The sequence below is a fragment of the Tyto alba genome, unplaced genomic scaffold (assembly GCF_018691265.1).
Source record: "Tyto alba isolate M040663 unplaced genomic scaffold, T.alba_DEE_v4.0 Super-Scaffold_40, whole genome shotgun sequence".
NCBI classification, from domain to species: domain Eukaryota; kingdom Metazoa; phylum Chordata; class Aves; order Strigiformes; family Tytonidae; genus Tyto; species Tyto alba.
The window spans coordinates 45,207,777-45,228,629 of record NW_024881316.1 but is presented as its reverse complement, the minus strand read 5'-3'; the positions used below and the strand labels follow the sequence as shown (position 1 = coordinate 45,228,629).

General features: G+C 41.5%; 1 long non-coding RNA gene across 1 annotated transcript in view; it reads right to left on the bottom strand.

Moving 5' to 3' along the window:
* Positions 1-20,853, bottom strand: part of LOC116964694 — a 51,505-nt gene that overhangs the window by 24,345 nt on the left and 6,307 nt on the right. The window lies entirely within an intron of this gene.

Sequence of the window (20,853 nt, the reverse complement as noted above, 5' to 3'; positions counted from 1 at the left end):
GGCAGCTGAACTCCCACTGACTGTGTCATGTCATAGTCTTTGAAAGAGGCAAAAAGTACATTTATGGCTGCCAAAAAGCAGAGTGGGTTTCAGATATCGTGCGACCTTGGGGTGTCTGAATAGGGAGAAACAGCAGCCCATCTCTTGTTGAGAGCTGGAGCCTGTGTCCTTCACACTCCTCTGAGGACTAAGAAAAGCAAGACAGAGGCACAGGGAGAGGTGACATCCACACCACCAGATTTTCCAAGCCCCCTCTCCAAAGTGCTGTACTCACAGTCAGCTGGGACTTGTCATCCTTGCCCCATCATGAAGGCAGATGCAAGAAGCTGTCAGAGAAGCCCTATATTTACAATGTCCCCAGGTCTGAGAATAATCTTGCCATGAGATTAAATGTCCAGTGGGAGCTGTGTCTCAGTAGTGTAAACATAGTATATACAGCCTTTAAAGGGCAGTTTGAGTTCCTTGTTTAGGAAGTGGGGTGGTTCCCACCATGTTGAGAACCAAGGATAGGAGAAGAAAGCCCTTGATGATGGCACAACAGGACTTGAATCTATTTCCCACAAATGTGAAGCTATTGGCTTCAGTGGGATCCCATAATACAGTGGGCATTTAACTGTGATGTCTATGTTGGAGGTATAACGCCAAGGTTTCCTGCATCATTGGGGAAGAAAAATACTTTCAAGGGGCAATCTGGGTCTTAGGTGGAAAAAATGGACTGTTCCAGAAGGATGAGATGAATCTGGGCCAAGGAGAACAAGTCACTTGGGGAACTAAACTGAATTTAAAAGATCTGTCTAATAAAATACGTCTGCATTTGTTCACAGATGCTGAAAAAGCCCTTAAAAAGGGTCCTGCTATCATTCCACGCAACAGCACAACAGCAACTCTGTGCCATTTTTTACTTTAAAGCTGAAAAAACCACCTCGTTTTCAGTATTCTCTCTAGGATGCCTCCTGTCCTCTCTTCCGACATTACTAAACTTGGTCAGACCTTTTCTTGACTAAAGGCAAATTTCTAGGAGGATTTTCAGTTTGAGGGATGTTTGTACATCTGCTACTTATGGCAGCAGTGTTGGCTCATGAAAATTTGAGTTGCTGATTAAACTGCAGCATGGTTTTCTAAGTGGTGGTTTGTGCTAGGCTATTTGAGAGTATTCTCCAAGTGTAACAAAATGGAATAGAGCAATCCCCTGCTTTATAGCTCTGTGAACCCTGGAGTGGCACAGAATATGTTTAATTTGCTTTATACCAGACTGAATCACCAGGGCTTACTTCTGTATCTATGTTAGTCTCAGGCTGGGCACTGGTGATGAGCTCTGCTCTGTGTGTTAACACCTCTTGTAGAGCCACGTGAAAAGCCATGAGATCCAGTGTGAAAAACAGGGGACATGAAAAGAATCATTTCAATGATTATAATTATTTGAATATTGGCTGTAACAGGAAAATAATACAACTGCATAAAATGAACTGATTTCATTACATAGGTCTGTGAATGCCATGTATAAACACTGTTATATCTCTCTCTTTTGCAGTAAACAAAATGGTTTTGTTAGAAGATTTAACAAAGTGCTCTCATAATCACAGTAATAAAAATATCAATGTTAGTAATAATTATATTAATGATTATGATTATAATAATAATAGTAAAAATTCAATTGCACCTGAAATTAAGAAAACCCATAACAAACAATCAGCCAAATTGTCATCAAATTCTTCTCACTGATAACCTGCGAGGACAGCTGCTGGGTAAAGGCTTAGTGGAATTTAGCTGCTGGCTGAAGTCTTAGTGGTGCTACCTTCAGTCTTAGCGATGCTACTTTGAGTCACTATGGGATGTCAACATCTTGTCCTTAATAATTAAGCATGTTGAAGAGAGAAGCTATTCTTGGCATCACCCACAAGCTGCATGGGGGCACTTGGTCACATCAGAAAGTCAAGGACAGTGCAAGCCTGACAAGTGTTGTAAATTCATTAGGCAGATGAGGAAACTGAGGCAGAGATGTTATGCATTGTAATCACACTGCAAATCCACAACGCTCAGACCTGCATGTTCTCCAATACCAGCCCTTACAACACAAACAACACTCCTCGTGCACAGCAGTATTTCCAAGTAAAAGCGCGAGATCAAAAGCAAAAGACAGCCTTTCAGATATTCCATTTCATCTGTAAAGGCAAGCATAGGAAGATTGAAATGATTATATTTTTTTCTTCTTGCCCATTCGATTAACATATGTTTGTCTGTGTTTCAGTATTTTACCACATATTTATATGAAATCCCTCTGCCTGTTTTTTTTCTTGGCCTCTCACAGGCTTTCACTCATGCTAGACAACTCCAAGAAACTTGCCCACAGTAACCTTCTCATCCACTCAACCCTAAACCAGTTCCTACATCTCAGTTTGGTAACATCTGAGTGCCCCTTGGTTGTCTCCAAGAGGAACAGATGCTCCTTCCTTAAACAACATCCACGTAATCCCCAATCTACTCAATGAGTTCAGGAGTGTTAGAACGCATGTACCACTCAGATCAAAAAGACCCAATAATAACCATGCCACTGTCTTTTTTCCTCTTTGGAAGGTGGAGTAAGTCACCGCAGACGATGCTCGGTTCTTCTGGCTAGCTCTCAGGATTGTGGTTTCCAGCGATAAATTCAGCCCCTGGGCAATTTGCTGAGGAATTACATAGTGTGGTATAGGCGTCCTTCCACCAGTATTCAAGCTCCAGGATCTGATAAGGTTCAGTGCAGAGCATTCAGATTTGGTTTCTTTTTAATAACACTTACTGAATGTGAACGCTTTTAATAATCCCCAGCAGTCATTAAAAGCTTTTCATCTTCAAAGTGCTCTACATATGCTAATTAATGCTCACAACCATCCTGTGATGGTATTATTATCCCCATGTGGCAGCAAGGGAAATGGAAGCAATGAGGTTAAGTAATTTGCCTGAGGTCAGAGGGAGCTGATGACGGAGCCACAAGCAGAACACCCCATCCTCTGCTCCACCAAGCATCTTCCTCCTTCAGCACTGTCATCGGGTGCCCAAAGCCCTAGATCTGTTTTATCTTATGTGAGTATGGGACAGGTACCAAGAAAGGGGTGAAAAATTACACTTTGCCTTGCATCCCCACAGGCTCTGGCTATGCCAGAAAGCCTGCACATGACAGCCTACATGCCACATTACTGATGCAAAAAGAGCAGCATGGGCCATTTTTCAGGATAGAGTTCCTGCTGCAGCTCCCTATGCCAGCTCAGGCCCAAGCCCTTCCTTCGTGTCCTTTAGACCTATCAGCCACAACCTCAGGCATCCCACAGCTCAACCGACCAGCATATAACCCAAGACTGCCTCTTTGTAACCACTCCATGGACAACAGCTACATCAGTTCTAATAACTAAACAGTGCCAGGGTCCATTCCCCACCATTGAGAGCAACTGGGACAGTGTGACCATACCTTTGTTCCAAGTCCTAACTCCCTAAGTCTCCTAAACATGGTGATCATATCCAAAATGCCTATGCGGAGCAGCCCCTGGCCTGGGCTAACTCCCAGACCATGGCTGGAAATTGTTGACAGTACTTTTGGTCTGGGCCAAAAATTTGCCAGATATAATTCCAACAATTTAATGGCACATAGAACCAAGTCATAATGTTTAGTCTAAGGCTTGATACCATTTGATTTATTAGGCCAGATTCAGCCCTTGTGGACAAACTACAGCTAGAGTCAGCAATGTGGATACCTTGTCCTCAAATATTTTCATAGACAAACATCACTGTCAACTGTAACTATATAGAAAAAAAAACAAGATTGAGAGTCATGATTTACTCAAGATCATGCACTATGTAAGTGCCACAGGCATAAGCATCACTTTGGTCCTCTGGCTCAAAAGTTGATACCTTATTATTTGGTCTGTTTTTCCTTTCCAAAACGTAGATATCTGACCATTAACTTAAGCACACTAGCTTGTTTCACAGCCAGACCCTTTATGGTGGGTTCAGCTGCCAAGGATTCACTTTTAGCCCACATGATTAGGAGCTGATGAACTTCTCCTTCTAGTCTCTACCCATTCAAATAAACACTGAGCTATGTTTTATTTTTAAAATAAACGAAGGCAGGCTGGACTGAAACCATTGTAGGAATAGTCCTAATTCTGTTCTTGGCTGATGTGCCACTCATAGAAGGTTGTACTACGCTTATAAGGATAAATGACTTATTACTATCAGAATAATAAACTCCTTCCTTTTATGCTTCAAATCAAACTGCAATCTGGTCTATGCAGAACACATTTCCCACTCCTCCTCCTCATTCTCTTCTTCCTTTACCATGGGCTTCAAACAGAGAATCCAGATGCAAGCTATTTTTCCCCCAGCCGAAGAATCTGACTTTTTGGCAAGCTATGCAAGCTGTTGTGTGGGTGGTTTAAAACTTCCCTCTGGGCCTGTCATGTGGTTAGGATTGTCTGGGTTGCTCTGAACTTCTGGACATCATTTTCTTTTGACTCACCTTTCATTCCAGCAAAAGTTGGGACCAAGTGTGCCTAGCAAACAGGACTATACAGAATTGTACTTTGGAGTCAGGACTTTGACACTTTTTTCACTTATATTAAGTCCTTTGGCTGGGTTCACTAGACAGTGTTGTCAGAAGGCAATCCGTGAAAATAGCTGTCTCCCTGACTTTGCTTTGAGCCACTTCTTACTAATTTTCTGTGCAGCTATTCCATGAAAATTCATGCTCTGTCATGTGTTACTAGTTAAATCAGCAACAAAGTCTATTCTGAGTCTATCAGGAAGACCTAATCCCAGCCATCGGGGTTGCAGCACTGCCTTTCCTCTACTGCCAGGCTTCCTTTCTTTAGATGATGTGCAAGCAGTGTTGTGTTTCTGCATCTTGAAACATATGGAGATATGGCCCTAGTGTCTGCAGAGCACCATGAGTCAGATAACCATGCCAGAATTTTCCACTTTTCCTTTTTTTTTTTTTTTTTAAATTTAAATGAGGTTACTCTTTTACATCTTCCTGGGTAAGAGAAGATACAACTCCAGTAAAGCAGCCACATCTGTCTGGGTCTGCTAGCAGTGTGCTCCAAGTTGACCAAACTACCACATTCTTTTCATCTGGACTCCATTTAACACTGGCAAGACAGAACATTGGGTAGGTCTCCATCAATATAATTTCACGAAAGACCTCTGAGTGCATATTGTGTGTATGGATTCCTTAGATGCTGTCTTCCCTATCACAGCTTTACAAAGACTGGATCTACAAAACAATCTCTCTACAGTCAAGGTCATTTAGTTTTTAAGCCTAATGGCTTCTGAAATTGGAAGAGTTTATTTCTGTGTGAGTAACATTTTCTATTTCCCAAAGAAAAGCCACTGCATAACCCAGGAGTGTAATTGTAGGATGAATGAACGACACTGCCCAGGGAAGGCACCCTGCAACAGGAATGGGAATTACGATCCAGTGATGGGCTGTAAGTGCCGATAAGCTTACTATATATAATGGATGACTGACTCAGTAGTGAGTGTAATACAGGCAGATGAAAGTAGGCAGAGATTGTATTTCATTAAACATCTATTTCTTACAATGTCCTGCCTCTAGACCCTCACAAACCTCTTCAGAAGTAAGCATAGGCTCTTTTGAGGGCGCCTCAAACCCTCAAATGTTTTTGGTCCAAAATGATCAGAGCTGGCCCTTGTGGTGCTTCCTATGAGGAAAAGACTTGGTTTAAAACCTTGAAGCCATAACCACAAGTGTTATATACCACCAAGGGAGCAATATCCACCTGAGCCTGCAAGCAGCGTGTTTGGATAGGGTGTCCAATCCACACATTTGAAATTCATTAAGTACAATCTTGCCCAGCAGCCTTGCAAAAGAGCTAAGAGAATCACCATAAATATGACAATAGTAAAATGTTTAATTCCTTGAAATGGATCAGTCCCTCCATATCGAGACAGCTAATTTTCTGAGAGAGGCTGACAAAAAGCACTACAAAAAATAAAGAATCAAATTTACCAGATCATACAATCATTATAACATTAAGAAACATTAGAAATACCAACAAACAGGCCATGACAAGTTATTCCTGCAACATGCAGGAGCAAGAAAAGTTGTTATGTTTTGGAGTATCTCAGAGATCATGGAGGTCAACTCAGGACATGAAATACAGAAGTTAGGATCTTTGACTCAAGTCATGTTCAAGTGAAGAAGATAACTAACCTCAAATCTTTGCCTAGGGCGACATAACCAGTGCCAAATCCATTTTTTAGAGCTCTGAAAAAGCTTTGATTAACTTCCCCTGGTCTTCAGAAAATACACTGATGTCTACTCTGCCTATCCATGAGCTTTGGGCTTTCAGGAAGATGGTTCTTCCCAGGGCATTTTTATGCAGTTCAGAAGCAAGGTGGGATTCCAAGGGGATTTTTATTTTACTAAAGAGGCTCACATGGTTTGGAGAACATTCCAACTCGCATCTGTATATTAGGATTTCACTGCTCAGTGGCCAGTGCTTGTCTCCACTGATTGCATGGTTTTGGTAAAAAAACACAGGCCAAAGTTTTCAAAAATAGGTTGCTCAACAGGGATCCTGGTTTTGGCTAAGCACACATCCATTCCCTTCATATCAGCATACCCTGATAGATTGTGAACGCTTATTTCAATGCCTTGTTTTGGATTTAGAAACTTAACTGGAGGCATTCAGAATTGAAATCTGGCCTCAGCTCCCTCAGTACTTCCATTTCATCACCTATAAAATGGAGGATACCATTTCCCTACAGGTGTTTTATAAGGCTTAACTCATTCATGCGTGCAAAGTGTTGAGATACTTGAATGAGCAGCACCATACCAGAACAATGTCTTATTTTGTGAATGCAACCTCCAAAACTTTTCACACCCTCTTAGGCCTTCCAATACTTCCTGCTTCCCACCAGTCTGGGACAACTCCTTTCAGGACACTTTTGTGCCCTATCCTGGATGTGGAAACAGCAGGTGGTGAAAGAAAGAAAAATGAATAGGGGTGGGAGGAAAAGTTATCCAAATATAGTGTAACCTCAGAAAAAGTTTCAGCCAGGGGTGGAGCAAGATTGCAGAGGGGCTTATTTTTTTCTCCCCTCTCCTTAAAGCTGTTTACCAGTTCCCATTGACAGGAATGACATCTCATCCCCCATTGACCATGCGACTTTACAATGTGTTTTGGAATGAGGCATGCTGCAGGAAGAGTCATCAGGGACTGTCACCACATCTCAGAGCATGGGGGAAGATGGGATGCAGAGCTGCTGAGATGATTTTGTGCCTCTGCTCCCCCCCGGAGGCACCAGTGGGAAAAGGGAGGTAGCGGCTGAGGCCCTCCTGCCACAAGACTCTCTGGCTGTTTTAAAGCTGTGTTATCTGGTGGAGGGCTAAAACAGCCAAAGGACAGATGGGGAATCTGAAAAGCATGAATGTGGTTTCAATCTGGTTCATTCTTTCTGCTCATCTTGCACCAAATGCTTCTGAGGCACAACAGAAGAATCCCCCTAATTCCTCCCCTCACACAGACAACTTCTGCTTCTTCTCCTTGCTTGAACAATGTACAAGCAAGTCAGGAGCAGGAGACAGTGAGTGAATATAAGTACTTTCCCTCACCCCCCTTCCCAGCCCTCACATAATAACAAACAGCTCTCCAAAAAGCACTTAAATTTACGAACAGTTTATAAATTCACAGACGTTGATTTATAGATGTTGGCTTGACCCAATATTAGACACTTTGGTTTCTTTTCTGTTTTCAAAGTGCTGCTGTTATGGCTTGGGTTCTGAGTGCCGTCACACACCAAAAACAGCCTCCAGGTCTTCCCCATGGGCTTTGCTTCACCCGCAAGGATGGGCTGGAGCTGCAGCTGGGCTCCCACTCTTCGAGGGGTGGCTCTTCTCCTTGCTCGGTAGGACAGCTTCCAGCTGCTTAGCGAGCCGTGATGACAGGCTTTCTAGGCAGCTTCATTTCTGCTTCCTTGTCTGCAGGAATGGTGGCTGCAACATGGGGTGTGAGGAGGAGCCCGTGCCTGTGTGTGTGGTATTCCCTGCCTACAAGCCCCCTGCAGGAGCACTGAATTAACCAGAAAACAACAACAACAAAACAAACGAAAACCAACCAAACAAGCAAAAATAAACAAAACCCCAAACCCTGCCTGGAGCCAGTGTTAACTGGCAAAAGAAATACAAACAAGCAAATTTGAACTCCAGGAATGTCAAAACTCCACCCTGAAAAATAGTGGAGTTTGTGTGTCCAGGCTTATCTTTATATGGCAACCCAGTGTGAACAGAAAACCCCACATGCAGACCATGCCAGCAGGTGAGATGAGGGTTAGGGATAACTACTTTCCACCCCGTGGAACTCCATGGTCATGTCTAGCTTGGAAACCCAAAATATGTGGTAACATATGAAGCTGTGGACTTTGATGGGAGCCATGAGAGCCTGGCTGGGTGATTGCAGCATGTTGAAAGGCAACTGTGACCAGTTCCTCCCCACCCCCTCCACATACACATGCACACACAAATAAAAGATATATTATCTACCAGTCATTTCCATTTACTCTTTTTATGCTTCTGGGCAAGTCACCCAAGTTTCTCCATCTGTGAAATAAAGAAATGGTGGTTCAGCTTGCATCCTGATCTCAAAACTACAGAACTAGTAGAGAGAATTTCCCTCTTTGGAGAGGTGGTACTGGGCTTGCAGGAAATCCTGATGCTGAATAAACAGTCTGGTAGAGTCAGGCAAAGCAATAGTGGCCCTTTATGTAAATAGACATTTGCTAAAGTAATGTCCCAGTGATGACTGGGTGCATGAGACGTCAGTCCTTCATTCCTGCCACTGGTGGTAAGTCTCTTTTAAAGCTGTACCAGCAGCCAGCAGAAGATGCATATAGAAAGGGCAGTAATAACTTTGCAGCCAGGCTTTGTAGGATCTTGCTTTGGGTCTGCCATTTTACCCTGCTCCTTACAGTATCTCACGCTGCTCACCCTTGATAAGCATCCCCTCATTCCCTCACCAACAGACACTTTGGTACCAAGAGGAAAATCTGGTGGATTCACTTGGAGAGGTGGTGCTGTACCATTTCATACCATTATCTTTGGGTATGAGGTCCATGCTACTTTATTTTGATTTTCTTTGTCATGCAGATCTTGTACAAAAGAGACAGCTAACGTCTTCACTAAGGGAAAATAATGCCTGACAAATTTGGTGGCCTTTTACAACAGGATTGGAGTGTTGGTGAATAAGGGAAGAGCAACTCAAGTCATCTATCTGGACATGTGCAAAGAATTTGACACTGTCCTGCATTACATCTTTGTCTCTAAATTGGAGAGACATGGATTTGATGGATGGACCACTTGGTAGGTAAGGAATTGGCTGGATGGTTGCACTCAAAATGTTGCGGTCAACAGCTCGATGTCCAAGTGGAGAGTGGTTATGAGTGGCATTCCTCAGGGGTCAGTGTTGGGGCCAGAGATGTTTAACACCTATGTTGGTGACATGAACAGTGGGATCGAGTGTACCCTCAGTGAGTCTGCTGACAACACCAAGCTGTGTGGTGCAGTGACACGCTGGAGGGAAGGGATGCCATCCAGAGGGACCTGGACGGACTTGAGAGGTGGGCCTGTGCAAACCTTATGAAATTCAACAAGGTCAAGTGCAAGGTTCTGCCCATGGGTCAGGGCAATCCCAAGCACAAACACAGGCTGGGTGATGAGTGGATTGAAAGCAGCCCTGTGGAGAAGGACTTGTGGGTGTTGGCTGACAAGAAGTTCAACATAAGCCAGCAGTGTGCACTTGCAACCCAGGAAGCTAACTGTATCCTGGGCTGCATCAAGAGCAGTGTGACCAGCAGGTTAAGGGAGGTGATTCTCCCCCTCTACTTATCTCTCATGAGACCCCCCTGTACTGCTGTGTCCAGCTCTGGGGCCCCCAACAGAAGGTCATGGACCTGATCAAGCAGGTCCAGAGGAGGCCACAAAGACGATCAAGGGGCTGGAGCACCTCCCATGTGAGGACAGGAGGAGAGTTGGGGTTGTTCAGCCCTGGAGAAGAATCTGTGGCTGCCCTCTCCCTGGAAGGGTTCAAGGCCAGGTTGGATGGGTCTGAGAGCACCCTGGGCTGGGGGAAGGGGTCCCTGCCTGTGGAAGGGGGGTTGGAACTAGATGGTCTTTGAGGTCCCTCACAACACAAAACATTCTATGATTCTATGATTTTCACTAATAATAATTATACTAAATGTATAGAAGCCTGGGGTTTGTCATCAAAATAAAATTATACCATTAAAAATAAGAAACTAGTTTAAGTTCGTCTTTGGGTCATGCATTATTTTAGAAATGGAAAGAAAACGAGAGCTCTTTTTTGTTTAATTTTTAATGAAACAAAAGACCAATTCTCACCAGATCTTATCTTAGGGGCACATTTTTCCTTGAGAAAAAAGTACTGGAGAAACTGAACATGTCAGAACACTTGATAAGTTCGTCCTGTACATGCATGAGTTGTTTGCAGGCAATTCTGCTTCTACATAGCCCTTCTCCATTGCTAATCCAGTCCTAGATGTGTTGTAAAGGTAGACTGCCATCATGCTGTGGTTTTGTAACCATTAACAAACTAGAGAGTAGGCACTAGCCACCCAATGCATTTTAACTTGTGATTTATGCAGGATCTGAACTCCAGGCCACAGTTTCCTCAAAAGTCAACAGGCTTGAAACCTTCACGTTCATGGTCTTTGCCAACCAGAATTTAAATCAAATATCATCCAACCCACCTCAGGAACTGGATGATGGATCTGTGGCCAAGACAACGGACTGGGATCCAAGAGACCTGAAGGTTCAATCCAAATGCGTCGGCTCCTTCAGACTAAATTTTAGACCTGCTTAAGCCCTGAGGAAACCACCTATGGGGAAACCCAGTCGTGCTTTAACATTTATTCAGTGTGGGGAAGACGGTGGATTCACTAACAGGGCAGTATCCAATTCAGAGCTCTCTGGAGATCTAGCAGACCCACAGCAAAGAGATGCAGACACTAGCAGGCAGGGGCAGAGGGGCTCACCCCAACGCTTATTCAGGTGGTGTGCACCCATGTGCCTTCCAGAAGGAAAAAAAAATCCTTGTGAAAAAGTGCACGTAAAATAATTTACAGCAGTCCCCATTCCTAATTGAAATAACTCAGCTCTTCTTTTCATGTGTGCCTGTGTTTAAAGAGAAATCTGAAAGGCACAAGTTCACATTATGGACTAATAGCCTGGAAAATTTCAGTTTAAAAAACAAAGCTGGCTTTGAGTTACACAGAAGAGGCCTGAAAAAAGCATCTGAAACCACTAACTTCTATTTTTTCCTGCACTTTTTACAACATAATATGGCTGAACGGATTTTATTTTATTTTATTTTATTTTAAAAACTTGCTTTAAAAAAATAATCAACACAGAAATCCTCTCTCTTGCCTTCATGTGCCAAGTTTCAGCCCAGGGCAAATTTTTTACAGCTGAATTATACACCCTGAAAAATAAGGGGCTTATAATGACAACATTGAGAGTCCCCTAACTATAGTGGTATGAATGGGGAGGGAGGTATAATAAGAATGGTCCATAGTGTGTAGCAGCAGCAATAAGTGAAGGAGCCCTTACTCAGCATGAGGAATTCTATATATCTTGGAAGGCTTTCATGAACCTAAACATTATTGCTAAGAAAGGAATAAACAGTTTGAACTGCTGTTGCCATTCATCCAGCGCTCACACACTGAGGAATACACAGAGTTGTTCTCTCAAAGCTGGAGTGAAATATTCCAGACATAACTCTTTCTTGCTTTGGGGCTGGAGAGGATTTTGAGCCACTGTTTGAAGGAGAGCTGGAGAAACACTCTTGCTTTGGGAGAATTTTTTATATTTTTTTATAGCAATGATGATAATTGACTGTGTGCCTACAGCCCTCGGAGCTGAGCTCGTGCTCACCAACCTGAGTGGCGTCAGCCAAGGACACAAAGGATCATTATTGGCCGGGGGTGGTATCTGTAGGTGAAGTGAAACCAAAATAAGGAGGTTAGCAAAATGACTGCTTGCTCGGGGTGATTCAGTCTTGAAAGTGGACAAAATCTGGTGGCCCAGAAAAGGTACAGAGAGCTGTAATTTTTAAAACTGCTATTTCTAAAGTCAGAACATCCAACAAGTTGGAGACACAAGTGGGATTTAGGCAGACTTGGGAACCAGGATGCCTACGCTATCAGAGCCTAGGCATCTCCTCACAAACTGAGATCAAATGTCAAAATATCTAGAGGGAGCAAATCTCTTCTCTGTATTTCCATTTTCCCTTCTCCCCCCTAAACACATCGGGTCAATCAAAGCATTAGGCTTCTGTCATTCTATAAGTCTTTCATTTTGATTTCAGCACATCTATGTATGAACAGGCACACATAATCACACTTATAAACAGCTGTACCTACTCATATCTATATATAATGAATCTCCCCATTGTATTTTTATTTTATATTATTTCACATTTGCTATATGAAGAGTCATGTCAACAATAATAACAGAAATTTTCCATTTACTGATAGGAAAATTCAGCTGAAAAATTTTCAACCAGCTCAGTGACCCTGGTCCTATTTGACCAAAGGACATGACTTTAACACATGATTCTCATCTGAAAGTGAGCATCTAAAACAGGTTGGAGGAATCATGTCTTAAAAATACACTTCCATTGCAACTGATTTCCCAAGAGCCTATGCATTACTAGCTCAGCTCTACATGTCTACTTTATAGACACCTAACATTAAATATGAAAATTTCCACTCCAAAATACCTTACTATGGTGCCCATACCCCAGCACTGCTGCTAGCTTTCCCCTCTCCCTGATTAAAAGGCACAATTATAAGTAATTGTTGGATCAAGGGACTGATCTGGATTTCACATCATTTTCTTACCAGTACGATACAATTTCAGAGTTGTCAAGACTGTACTGTAGAGATTAAATTTGTGTCTGTTAGCACAGAAATTAAGATTACATAAATTTTCAACCTCTCTACCATACTTCTTTCTGTATTAGTTAATGAACTATTTCTTTTTTTAATTACTTCTGCTGTAAATCAAGCCCATGAGCATAAATTGAACTTGCAAATAAGAATTTTAACAAAGTAGTTCACAGTTTTAAATTCACACTACTAAAGTAAACCCAGTCTTTAATCTCTGGAACCCATCTTGGACAAACGTTTCTAGAGTAAGTGTCAAGTTTCTGGCAGTAAATTTGGAATAACAAACAAAAACCTCAGGTGAAGAAACTTTCTAAGTCCCAAAACTGTGTGAGTTACAAAGTTAATGTTATTAAGAAGAATTCCTGAGCATGATATTTTTTCCATACCTGTGAAAGGACTAAAGTCTAATGAGTTTGCAAAACGTTTGGACATGGAAATTAGTAAAAATTACGTATGTGAATAATCCTAAAAGTAATTTCCTTGAAAGTGCAGTGAAAGAGTAGCCAAGTATTAAATTCTTAATTCTGAGATTTAACAAGACACTGGAAACCTAAAAAACAACACACCTCTCTTGAAAGTTTTGGGGTTTACTTTATGTCTTGCATCTCCCTGCAAGACTGTTAAAAGAAAACAAAAGTGAAGGGAGGAAAAAGGACTTTTTTTGCAATATCAAAGTCTTCCTTTTTATTTCATTTAAGCAAGCACCTTCTTTTTTTCATATAGTAACATCGAGCAGTATACATCTGACATTATAGTTAACTGTAAAGTTATTTTGATATAAAATAATTTGTATTTATATCTGTGCAGTAACCAGAAGATATGTGGCTATGAAATTATGCTATAACACTGAAAGCCCGATCTTGTAAAATTATGCTATATCACTGATCTTCAAAATACTAGGAATTTTTGTCATAGAAATTTGGGGTTGAAATTTATATTTTTAATAAAAAATATGGGGATTTCCCTTCTAAATAAAGTAGAGGGGGTATATACCTGCTTTACCAAAACATTTTCAAAGCTTTTCAGTGGGCCAAAATATTTTGTCTGAATGTCTGAAAAACCTTAGGAAGATACTTTGGAGGGAAAGGAAACATTTTTAATTAAATCCTGAAAAATGTTTAGAAAGATGCGGTGAACAGTACCCTGTCCGTGTAAAGTCAAATGTCTTTGTATAAGCTCAGGTGAAGCCCTCCATTGGCTGCAAAGACAGCTGGTCTTCAAAGAGTTTCCATGTCTGCAGGGCAAGAGCTGCCCAAAACTTCTCACAGCTTTCTCTACATTTCTTTGTAATGCAGTCTAACAGGTCCCTACTGCAATAATTTCTTAAAGCTGGTGCCCAAGTCAAACTGTCTGTCTTCCCCAGGCCTCCCTGAGTGACAGGTACTACCCTCTAATCAGATTCCTGAAAGACAGCCAGCAGATCAAAGTCAGCTTTCATTCATCCATAGCAATATGTTGGAAAAGGGAGGTTAAATATACATAGCTGGGTGTGTCAACAGTGAAAAGTCATTTTGCTAAAAGTCGTCCATCAGGCCTTTGTGTCACAGACACTGTTATTTTTGTTGTCCACCTTGTCCTGCTTTTCACATGGTGCTGAACATCCAATCTCTGAAAATCAGGTCTTCTCCAAGCACTGCAAGCTAGGCACCCAAAGTCACTAATCCTTTTTCAGTCCTGGCCTCATTTTGTAGCAGTACATATCCACAGTAGCTCACAGGAGCTACTCAGTTTCACTCAGCTCCTTTTCTTTACATAGGAACTTTGACTAATCTCCTTCCTCTCCTTCACAAGAAAAGTGATTTTCCTAATGACACAGGCTAGACAGATGACAGATTGTCAGGACGCACAGTACATGTTTTCTTTAAGTGTGCTTTTTATTTGTTATTTTAAGGTTATTTCCAGATCCCTGACACTTATTCAAAAAACTCAGGTAACCAAGACGGAGCTCAGAAAGTGAAGTTATTCTTAGACTAATCAACCAGTCATCTAAATCCACAACACTAATCTCATAATTTGGCATCACAAAGTTTAACCTGTCACATCTGGATAAGATAATCCATGCTAACATATGTATTTAACCCCACTGTTTTCCACTGGTTTACTCTTGGAAGTAAAGCACTCAGACTGTTTTATTTTGAGCTCACATTAGTGAGACCTACTTGGATGGAAAGAAGGATAATAATATCTCATTCAATGAGATAGTGCTGAAATCATAGCTGCCCTAAGAACACACAGCTTCCTACTGTTTTGTAGCTCCATACTATTTTGTAGAATTTTGTAGGCTAGACTTGTCTCACAACCTCTTACACCCTGCAATGAGGTGTCAAAAGACATGACTAGTATCCAACATCTGTTGGATTCTCAGGTGCAGCAGAGTTGTGCACGACAGTGTCACCAACAGGCTCCAATGGAAGAAGAAAGGAAGCTCCTCGATTTTGCCTGCGCCCACACAATACCCTTTATGCCACCCACTCCATTCTTTCAACACATAATCTTGACGGAAAACATTATTACTATTATTGTTACCATTACAGTAGAGCAAGAAGCCTGTGCTGAGACCATGTCCCAGTTGTGCTAAGTGCTGTGCAAACAAACACGTGGTACATTCATGCCCTAGGCAGCACAAGAGACAAAGGCAATATTATTAGCATGCCCATGAACTGAGGCACACTAAGATTATCCAACTTGCCCAAGGTCACGCAGGAAGTAAGTGGCAGAGCTGGAAATTGAACCCAGATTTCTTGAATTGCAGGCCAGGGTTTTAACCACAAGGCCATCTTTCGTCTCTCTATTTTTTTTCCCCTCCGATCTTTCTATTTTAGCACACTTTTGAAAAAATTACTCTTAAAAATCCATTCGGCAATACTTTAGGTATGCTGTGGCCTCCACAACCGTATTTAGCACAATTATAGGCTAAAAGGAACTCTTGCAAATTATGTGCAAATAGATACGTCTTTATGTAAATCCAAGTTCTTGGAACATAAATCTACAGCCAAAAAAATACAAAGGTTTAAGCCAGGGAGGAATTAAGCTCCAAATTTTTTCCTCTTCGAAGGCTGGTAACTGAGCTACAACACTCCCCAGCTAAAGAAAGGACAATACAGACTAGATGCCTGGGGAGTAGTTATGCCAGCTCTAATAAACCTATGATTTCACCTATAGAAATGTGAAGGCAGCAGACACTTGCTTGTTGTTTTAGAGGATTCTGTCTCATATGACTGTTTTTATATACATGCATCATTTCTAAACCAGTAACTGTATCATAAGTGCAAGAATACTGAAAGCCAGGAAACTTTCTGATAGTGTACAGCCCCACTACAAGTATGGGAGTGTAATTTGGTGTCTGGGTAGGGATGTTGTACAAGTTAAACTATCTGGGGAAATTGTCCATCTACTGAAATAAATGTGCAAGGCTTCTCTCTCCCAGATGTGCCAAATGCCTGGTCACTCCCAAACTGAAATATGGCAGCTTCTTTGCTGCTGTAATCCCAGACAAAAAACAGGAGAAAAACTACCATATTACTCAGCACATATGCAAGAAGCACAGCCAGCTTAAGTTTATTCACCAAGATATACAAACGTGATCTCTGACTCCCATGACAAGGACATGATAGCTCACATGAAACAAAAGATAGCTGGGTTTTGTGCTCCTGCTGCCAAGGGGACACTGCTCACTCTGAGTGGCACACACACTGCACGGCTGTGTCTTGGCTGCAGTCCTGCCTTGGATCTGCAGCTCTGAGTAACACACCAGTTTGTGTAGGCAGTTGTTTACAAAGTTAAATTTAGGCACAGAATTCTAATTATTCTCAAGAAAAGTCTTACAGGTTTTTTCACGAACTTGATCAAATAGATTTGGTTAAAATGGTGTAATATCTCTTCTCTTTCCCTCTTCCAGGATTCAAAACAGAATGAACTTCTTTATATAGATACATCATGGTATTCTATGCAATATGGTAAGAAAACTATGAATCCATACAATTTTTCTGTAAGAATAAAAGCTGGGCAAACTGTTCTGGGATGCACACTCTTTCACTGATATTTATATAGATCTATTTATAACATATTATATATTTATAGTTAGAGACCCAAACAGTAAATGGATCTGTTCACTAGTTTGGAGTCTAAAGGGCACTGTCTAGGCACATAAATACTATTCATCTTTTTTAGTCTCTCAAATAGGACAACCACATCCAAACTATATATCAGGAACAGTCTCTGGTTTGTGCAAACTTCAGGAGGTGTTAGGTATCACCTACAGATGCCAGGGACTGCACCTGAGTCTCCATGCCTGAATGTCTGTCTCGGCAGTGTGAGATTTACTAGCTAGAATGGAACCTTCTCCAAGACTACATTTGAAGTCAATGCCTTCTACTCAAAATCCTCAAGCTTTGAGTGCAAAGACTGGGACCTGTAGTCCAAATGCTGGCCACCCTCAGCCTCCAATTCATTTGTCTAAGTAGAGCTAGGAATTGTTGGGGTGACACCAGAGGCAATAGGGGAAGAGGGAAACCATTAAATTAAATGGGGTATCTCATTGGTAGAAGACAAAGATGGAAGGGCAAACAGCTCATCCCCTGCCCAGGGTACTTTTAATGATAGATCCATATTTGAATATACATATGATTTTCTGGAGAATGTTGGAAACTAAATGAACAGAGGGTCAGTCTGGTTGGGACTTGGGGGTCAATTTTATTTCAGGACCACCTGTTGGGGTCAACACTGGTGGGAATGCAGGGTCAGCACCCACATATGCTACAGAGTAGCTACACAATTACCAGCTTTCCTGGTTGCACAGCCAGTTCAACTAAGCATCATGAACCATGTTTCTGGAGGGAGAAGAAAACACTATATTGTGAATGCTGTACGTGGCATCTGCAAAAGGGGCCATGTAAGCAATATCCAGTTCTCTTCACAACGGGCATCAGTCAGGAACGGAACCAGTGGCTTTAGTAGAGCAATCCAATCCTGTAATATGGTAACCATCGGCAGTACTGGGCCTCTGTGTGAACATAGGTAAAGGCTGTGGAGTTTAATTTCAAACTACTCCGGCAGCAGGCAGGAGCACCAGCAGTGCCGGCTCAGCACTTCCACCAGAACTGGTGCAACTTGCTATAACTCATTCCTTCTGGGCTCTTTTTTAAAGTGTCATCTGGGACTGTGCTGTTAAGCTGTCCTCTGAACAACATCAATGTTAATAATAATAACAATATTCAGGTCTTACATAGCATTTTTCACCTTTAGATCTTGAAGTGATTTAGTATGGAAGGCTTTGGAGGGCTTTAAGAACAGATTATACAGACATCTGTCAGGAATAAACCAGATTTCCTGACCCTGCCACAAGGCAAGGGAATAGTTCGATGCTCTTTCTAGCCCAGAATTTCTGTGATTACCCCCATTTTGTACAAAGATGACTTTGACTCGTGGAGTGGTAAAATGACCTCAGTGGATCTCACAGCTACTGCTTTGAAGCCCCTGTAGCAACCCAAGTCATTATAAATGGTAAAAGAATAGAATTGAAGTTGTCCCCATCCTAACACTGTAACCAGCAGTTGTGGGTGGTCTCTGTGGAAATGCACCAGTATAACTCAGATTGGGTAGTAATAAAAAGTGTTACATAAATAATATTTTCAATGGAAGGAAAACATATGTTGTGTTGAAGCCTTGAAGAAGGACATAAGGCAGAGGTAGGATTCATCCTTCAAGACAGGGATGAGTAGCCCTCCATCTCCCTCCACTAACGAAGGAGAGATGGAACAAACACTTGTATTTTTGGTTCTTGATGTTAGATGAGAGACATTGCAGCCAGCCTGGAAAGAGGCAGCAGGATATTCTCATGGTTTCTTTGCAGAAAGAGAGCTCCCATGGGCAGCCACACATCTCAAAGGGCTCATTTCAAAGTCAGGCTTAAATGACTCTGAAACAACACTTTGTCTGCAGCTCATAAACACCAGGACAGACCAAAACTTCTGTTACAGAAATTAATTAACAAAAGTGTTTAAAAAATACACCTGGGCAATGGCAAAATGGAGAGTGTGACAGAAGCCTATGAATTACTTGTGTTGATTTTATCACAATGATACCCTGATGGTCTTCAGCTGCAACTGGGAAAAAAGAATCAGATCTCAGTGCACTCTAGAAAACCATACCTTACAGGTGGGGGGCAGCTGGGATGACCTTTAGCTGTTGAGTAAGGACCTCAGGGATTCTCTAAACGTGTAATAGTGAAGAGGCCAGTGTTGGATTTTAAGGTTCATAATATTCTGTTGCAGTTTTGTTTCCTTTTTTGTAACAAAGAACTTAACTCTTTTGCTTAACTACAACAAAACTTGGCACTGGTTTAAGTTTATCATCTTGTGTCTAAAGTGGTCTCAAGTACATGACACAGCCACTGACTCTGCTTAGGAGCAAGAAATCCAAGCACATTGAAGGTGCAAACCTGCCCTGTGGAGATTCTGCAATGAAATACATATTTAGTGGCCCTCAGGGACTGGAATTTCTTTGCAAACATCAGTCTAAAAATCAGCAAGTGCCAAGAAAAAGAGGAGTCATCCTCAAGCCAGGCACGACCTCATGTTATTTTGCAAGGGACACAGGAAAACGAAGAAAATGAGAACATTCTGAACTACAGGAATAATCTCCTCATTGTCACAGTTCACGGTTGGAGTTTAGTCATCACAAATGCACTTTCATACCTGTGTTCATAGAGCAGCACCTAAAAGACTCCTGGGACAGGCAAACAGCAGCACAGAGCTTAACTGAACAGTTGCCCCATGCAGATGCTACAATTTTAAGAATTATTTTATGAAATGACAATTAATGTTTTAAAATCTTTCCTTATGAGTATTTTTATTAACTTTTACATTTTCTTTTGAATTTGCTATGCTTTTTTTTTTTTTTTTTTTTTTTTTCTTATTTTCTCATTAAAGAAAATATAAAAAGAAGAAACATCAGCCTATTCTGTTCTGCAGACCCTTCTTCTAGTTTTGGAAAAGTTTATGATAAAAATGTTCAGCACTCAGTAAATACTTGGTTTGGTAGATCTTTTTTATTTTTTTCCACAGAAAATCTTAATTTTTGACCAAACCCTACCTTTTGTGGAAATCACATTTTGGTTGAAAATTTTGACCACCTGCAGAAATGTGAACATCATGTAATTCAGGAGTCAGATGAAGATAAGTTCAATGGACTGATATTTAGTTTCTCACGTTTCAGAGTGAGGCAGGAATCCAGGTTCCACTATGCCAGCATGGCCGCAGGGTTGGACACTTATCAAAGCGGTTGCTTTCAGGGCTTTCACAAGATCAGCTCCAAGAGCTCCTCATCTTTGGAGGGAGTAGCAAGACCACAGGAACAGACTCATTTCAGCATCGACCCCAAAGAAAACCAGGAATATGGAGGGACTAAAGAAATTTAAGAAACAGCAAACACAAAACTAGTCCTAATTTTCCCCACAGATATAGAAAAAAGATGTTCAGGCATAGTTTAAAGTTTTATACCAGTTTGAAAAAAAAATAAAATCCATGTGAACTTGTTCGCTCATCACCCTGAATAAAAAAGGGCAAACTCTCCCCATTCCATGAAGCTATTCTTGGCCACGGTGAGCTGAAAAGCAGGGAGGGCGGTTTAAAGGGGGCAAATACAATTAATGTTCCCGCTCTTGCCATATTTCTGGACCCAGGGGACAAATCAGGAAACTTTATGTCAGCAGGAATGTGAACAATAAAGGCAAAGTGGGTTGCATGTTAGAAAACCATTTCACTCCCTTTTTATATTTTTTTATTTTATTTTTTTGCCCAGCAGTATGATGTGTTAACAATTTTGTTGGTTTAACAGTTCACACTTCCAGCACATTTATCCATTGGCACATGGGGTTTTTATGCATTTAACAGTTTT